This window comes from Artibeus jamaicensis, unplaced genomic scaffold, assembly GCF_021234435.1.
Source record: "Artibeus jamaicensis isolate MK-2021 breed Jamaican fruit bat unplaced genomic scaffold, CSHL_Jam_final contig_76, whole genome shotgun sequence".
In the NCBI taxonomy this organism is placed as follows: Eukaryota; Metazoa; Chordata; class Mammalia; order Chiroptera; family Phyllostomidae; genus Artibeus; species Artibeus jamaicensis.
The window spans coordinates 7201189-7208288 of NW_026521954.1; positions in this window are offsets into that span (position 1 = coordinate 7201189).

Genomic DNA, 7100 nt, shown 5'->3' on the forward strand with positions numbered 1-7100 from the left:
ACAAATTCCCATAGAGCATTATTATCTTTTACCTTACTTTTTAAAATGTTTTCTTTTTTAACTACATTTGGCAAAACACAGGCACTGTAAGTCCAGAACATTTAGAATGTGTGTTTTGATTTTTTTCTTAAAATCATCTGTACCCTCATAGCCCCACGATAAATAAATATAAAGCTTTTTAGGGATTTACTGATGTAATGGATCCATTTGATGTTTCTGTGTATTCTTCTGACTTTGAAGAAGAAAAATGTATTCCATCTTCAGAAAATATGTGCATTTTTATTCATAGAGAAACTTCAGTCTGCTTTAAATATAAAGATACAACATAAATAAAATGTATAAATTTCACATGAGTGTACAGAAAATGACATCTTAATTGTTTTGAAGTGGATCAGGACCAAGTATTATAGTTTCAGTTATTCAAAAGTACTAGTACCACTAAGAGTTGAAATGATTCAACTGCTTTTCAAAAGTAATGGAAGAGAGAGCTCTTGGATCTTTTTTTTTAAATGGTTTATTTTCACTTTCTCTCCCTCTTTTTAAGATTTTATTTATTTACTTTTAGAGAGAGGGAAGGAAAGAAGAAAGAGAGGGAGAAGAACATTAATGTGTGGTTGCCTCTCATGTGTCTGCTACTGGGGACCTGGCCCACAACCCACACATATGCCCTGACTGGGAATCAAACTGGTGATGCTTTGGTTCATAGCCCTCGCTCAGTCCATTAAGCTACACTAAGTAGGCCCCCTTGTATCTTTGTTTCCCTTTATTCCAATGAATTATAAAAAGCTGTACAGGCATGTCTTGATGGTATTGAGGTTCAGTTCCCGGCCACTGCAATAAAGTGGGTATCACAATACAGTGCTACTGGAGGGTCTTAGGGTCAATTTTTAAAAATGAAACATCTGTGAAGTAGAGCATGCAAAAGCAAGCTATGCCTACATTTAGGAAGAAATGAAGGATCATATGCATCTTTCACTTATCTGTAATTTTCATTTCATAAAAAATGTAATTGCATTAAAATTACACAATTAAATGTGAGATTTTTCTAAGTAGATTAACATTATAGTGCTTAATGATAATTGGCTGAGCAACAGAATGATAGATAATTAGTAATTTTATTTTATCTAAATATATTTTAATTTTAGATAGTTTGTAATCAGTAAAAATAATACTTTGCTTGTTTAGTATTAAATGACAACTATTATGAATGTTTACTATGTTACAGACATTTTTCTAGATTCCATACACGTGTTTCTTCATCACATTAACCTACTATAATCAGTACTATTAGAATCTCCACTTAAGAGTCATAAAAATTAAAATCTTTTTCTCCTTCCCTTCCCAACAATTTCAGGCCCCCAATCAGTTTAACTGTGCACCTATTAGGATAATGGAGGTACAAAGCTAAAACATAAGGCAGAAAATACAATTTTATGAACTGGAAAATAAAGTTGGTGTTAAAATCATGAAATCAGAATGTATTTATTTCGAAACTCTTACTAATAATTATTTGATGTATACTGGGCTGAACAGTTTCCTGCAAATATTCATGTCCACATGAAACTTATGAATGGTACCTTATATAGAAGTGGGATTTGATTACTTTGCAAAAGTAATCAAATTAAAAAGAGGTCATGCCAGCCTTGGCTAGTGTGGCTCAGTGGATTGAGTGCCAGCTGACCAGTGAACCAAAGGGTTGCACTCTTGATTCCCAGTCAGCGCACACGTATGGGTTGCAGGCCAGGTTCCCAGTAGGGGGCGCGCTAGAGACACTCACACAATGATGTTTCTCTCTTTCTCCATCCTCTCCCCTCTGTCTAAAAATAAGTAAGTAAAATCTTTTAAAAAAGAGTCATACTGGATTACAGTGAGCCCTAACCCAGTGACTGGTGTTCTTGCAAGAAGGTGGATAATTGAAGGAAGAAATACACAGGGAGAACATCACGTGATGTTGAAGGCAGAGATTACTCTGCCAGAAGCCAAAAATACCAAAGATCACTGGCAACCCTCAGGAACTAGCAATGGGGCTTAAAACAGACTCTCCTACTGAGCTCCTAAGAAGAAACCAACCCTGATGATAATTTGATTTTGAATTTCTAGCCTCCAGAACTGTGAGGGAATACATTTCTGTTGTTTAAACCTAGGTTTGTGTTAATTTGTTACGGCAGCCACTTGAGTCTAATATACCACATCTCTTAAATTAAAGAGGCTGAATTTCCTCCATCTGTCCCCACAACTGATCTGTGACCTAATTCTTTCCCTGTCCATAGATGGTATTTTAGCCATGTTCTTCTTAAATGTAACAATGCCCTCATTTACAATAATTGAAGCTCTACCTAGGCTATTGTAATAATAAAATACTTAAAATTAATGACAGTGAATTGTCTTCTCTTGTGTCTGTTATAGGCTGGGAAGCTTGCATGGTGGCCTAAGGCAGAGTTAGCTTCTTTTTCCTACCATTCTCTTTTGTATCTTTTTCCCAATTCACTGTTTAATTTACAGACAACTCAATCACAGAGACATAAAAACAAAGGACACCATGTATAGTGCTTTGTGAGATGTGCCTTCCTCCACCCTCTCTCTGGTGGCATCCCTTACTGTGCTAATTAGACATCACACTCCTCCCACTCTCACTCCCTTCTGGGAAACCACAAATGCAACTCTTCCAGGGGCAGCCATATCTTCTCCAGATGGAATTTTATGACTCCATTGCTGAGGCCTTGGCTTCCTGGGCTCCTTGAAGTGCTAGGTCAATTTATAACTTCGGGTAAAGACTGCTGGGTAGACACTCATAGGAAAGCTGCAACCAACTGCCTTGTTCATGGCCCATTTTTGATCTATAGAATGCGAGCTTTTTCAAACTGCCATTATATATGGAAACATGGGTGATAACTAGTGATTCCTATGACCGTCTGAATTCCGGTCATCCTGAAGTAACCATCTAGCCGCAGTCCCTCAAAGAATCTATATGCCTCCCAAACTTAATAGGATATACATGACTCTCTCTGATTTATCACTTTGAAACCCCTGCATTGTCCTCGATCTTAAATAAATCGGTAATGCGTAAATTACTGGAAAGTCCCTCCAAAGAGATAGTTTCTCCTTGAACTTGAGATTTCTAAATGCTGGGAGAATGAGTACTTTAATCTCTAAACATGTCATGCACACATTAGAATCTGGGGTACATGGTAAATGGTAGCTATTAGATTAATTTCTGCACCCAGGATCTCTGCTAAAACTCTCAAATAATATAAAATTACCACATTAAATATTTTGATAGATTTGGTGGGGCAAAAGTATTTACAGAGTAGGTCATGTGGAAAATAATACAATAATTAATAAATAATACAGGTAAACTGTGTTTCATGTATTCAGAACTGTAAACCTACTTTCGTTCCACACTGTAGTGTTTTCTTCCTTGTGTCTTCCCTCTCCAACTCACACGAACTTTTTTTTTAAAGTTTTTTTAGTTTAATTATTTAATACACTGACAAGTTGTCATATATTTGTAGCATAATTTAACTAAAAGCTTATCACATTGAATGAAATTCTATGCAGCATAGAGAAAGGAGCTCCTTCCCTTTTTATAGCATGGATGGAACTGGAAAGCATTATGCTAAGCGAAATAAGCCTGGAGGTGAAAGACAAATACCACACGATCTCACCTTTAACAAGAACCTAATCAACAAAACAAACAAACAAGCAAAATATAACCAAAGACACTGAAATAGAGAACAGGCTGACAGGGACCAGAGGGGAGAGGGGAGGGAATTTCAGGGGAAAAGGGGAAGGGTTTATAGGAACAAATATAAAGGACACAAGGACAAAAACAAGCGGGGGTGGAATGGGAGGGAGGGAGGGGGGCTGGAGGGGTGAGCTGGGATGGGAGTAAAAGGTAGAAAACTATACTTGAACAAAAATTAAAATAAAAAAAATAAAAGCTTATCACAAAAATATATCATCTCTATTCATGTATTTTTACCTCTGTCATATGGGTATTCAGAAAGGTGAATAGCTGCATGTGTAGGTGAGGGTTTATGATTTGTTCATTTTTTAAATGTTTAAAATAGATTAATACTTCTTGTATTAGCCTAGTTACAAAGGTTTTGTAAGCTTTGTGGGATTAATTGCATAGCATGTTTTTGTCCTCTTCAAGCATATTTAAAATCAAATTATGTATGACTGTAGGTGCATATTCCCTTTGGTAGTGAGCATCCTGAATCTCTAGTGCCTCATCCACTGCCTAGGGCACAGAAGACAAGCAGTAATTAATAGCCCAATGTCAGGAACCTGGAGAGAGAGCAGGGTTCTCCTCCTGCAAGAATAAGGAGAGTCTGTGAGGATTCTAATGGATTCAGGGACCTATTAGATTAATCAAATGTTTTAGCTAATGAGAAATGAGCAAACCCAGAGAGGCTCTTTTCTGGATCTGGCATGGTGTACAGAGAAGGAAGGCCAACATAAAATAACTTTTGTAGTTAATAAACTGATTGAAATTTAGATTTTCATAATAAAGGATGCGGTCAAAATCCTGTGAGGTTTTACTAGGTTCCCTTGTGTGAGTATACATAGAATGCTATGGATGAGACACCAAGTTCAAAATCAACATGGTCATGTCTGAGGTGTCACATTCCTGCCTCTCACTGACTTCATGTCCTCTTTTCAATGAAAAATTAGTGATACTAAAACACCCCAAATGTATACATATATAAATTCAAATTATATTGATGTATATATTTTAATTTTTAAAATTATATCAATATATATTATAATTGGATAAATACAATATTAACTGTATATATTTAATGTTAACGTGACTATAAACATATTATATAGAATGCATGTTTTCATGTATACATATGTATAAAGATGGCTATATGCTTTGCACTTTGGTTATTGTGACAATCATATCAATAATAATAATTACAATTAAAGCTTACTGAATTCTTTATTCTTGGCAGGATGGTTTTGAGAACATTATATAATTGACTTCATTTAACATTTACAGAAAATCAAAGAGTTAGACATATTATTACAGTAGTCCCACCTTATCCATGTGGCATATATTTCAGGACCCCTAGTGATGTCTAAAACCATGAATGGCACTGACCCCATATAAACTATGTTTTGTATTATATATATCTATGACAAATTTATTTATAAGTTATACACAGTAAGAGATTAACAAGAATATTATAAGACAGAACAATTATTATGCTATGATAAAAATTATGTGAATGTGGTCTCTTTTTGTTTTCGATACGCAAGATGGCTACTCAGTGACAGAGGGCAGGGAGCATACACGGCATGAATATGTTGGACAAAAAGATGATTTATGTCTCATGTGGGTTGGAGAGGGACAGCACAAGATTCCATCATGATATTCAGAAAAGCATGTGGTTAAAATTTATGAAGTGTTTATTTCTGGAACTTTTCATTTAATATTTTTGGACTGTGGTTGAACAAGGTTCACAGGAACTATGAAACGCAAAATCGCAGTGATGGGGGGGCACTGCTGTGTCATTTCCATCTTGTCAACAAGGAAACTGAGGCACAGAGAAGATGTGTTTCTTGCCCAGGGCTAAACAGTCTGTAAAGTGATAAAGCCAGAATTTTCATTTTTATTACACTGACTTCAGAATTGATGTTTTTGCCTATCATACTATACTGTCTTTCTGAAAAAGTCATATTAAAATTTACAAAGAAAATTTAAATTCTATAAACCTCAGCCATATCAACATTTCTATATATATAAGGCAAATTCCTTAGTTTTTATATTTTTATATGGACTATTTAAATCCACTGAATTTTTTACATGAAGACAAGTTTATCCTCATAACATGGATATGTTTCTCTGTAAGAAATGTTAGTGCTTTCTAAATAACAGATGGAAAGTAAAAACAACAGAAGAACTTGGGCATTGAAAGACATTCTTAAAAATATGTGGTCATTTTATAGCAAATTGCATATAGAATTATGTTTATGGAGAAAGTTGTCTTAGGTTCAATAAATCTACAAGGTAATATGACAGTAGATATTTCTTTAAAATTCAAAATAGCTCTTAAGTTATGTAAATGCCCCAGGGAAGAATAGAATGAATTATATAATTAGTCTGCCCTGTTTTTATGATACAGCTAAGAAAAACCCCTCTTGCCTGTATATAAATGCAATCGGTGCCACAGAAAACTGCAGAACTGCAGGCACTTCATATTTCCTTTTTGGAGGGAAGCACCCTGTCTGAGCAGAAATAACCACAAGAACAGGATTCTGGACATATAGATTCTCATGTTTGTCCTACCTCTGACTGAGTTTCACTAAATTTTTTAGACTTATTTCTCCATCTGAACAACAAAAGCCATGAACCATTTCACCTCTATGCCCCCTTCCAGTCTGAATAGTCCAAAGTCAACTATATGTTTGAGGTGGTACAAAAAAGGCAAGAGTGTATGTTTCAGAGGATTCAAGGATCCCTGCCACCGCTCGCTGTGGTGTAGATGACATCCCCCCTCCCCAGCTCTTCAACACAGGAAGACATAGAGATGACAATCACTCTAATAAAATGTTAAGAAACTTGTTCTTATTATTTTGTTTTATGTCTCTTTTGGCAGATTTTTAGAAAAAAGATGGTATGTAAAAACATATTCTAACATTAAGTAGAAATCATAGGTAACTTTATAAAATGCAAATTAGGACTAATTAGTTTATGGCTCACCAAAAACACATTGTTTATATGAAAGTAGTATCATATTATGATGTATATGCCTTTGCTTTAGTTCATAATTTTAATTCAATACTTGATGAAGTGTGAAGTTGCATATACCTGAGGATGTAATGAATAAATATATAAATTCTACAGATTACAGTGAAGAAAATATACTCCAAATTTTATATGGTGTTTTGTATGTATTCATAGCCAAGAACATGTTCTCTAAACACATGCTATGTTTTGATTTCTACTTCACAATTAGAATTACTGAAAGAGGAGATCATTTAAATAATATATTCAGATAATGTTATAAATCCCAGCCACAGCAGGTGGTTGTAGTATCTCTGAACAGCATCCCCTGAAATTGTATAGTACCCAACCTGTGCAGTTACAC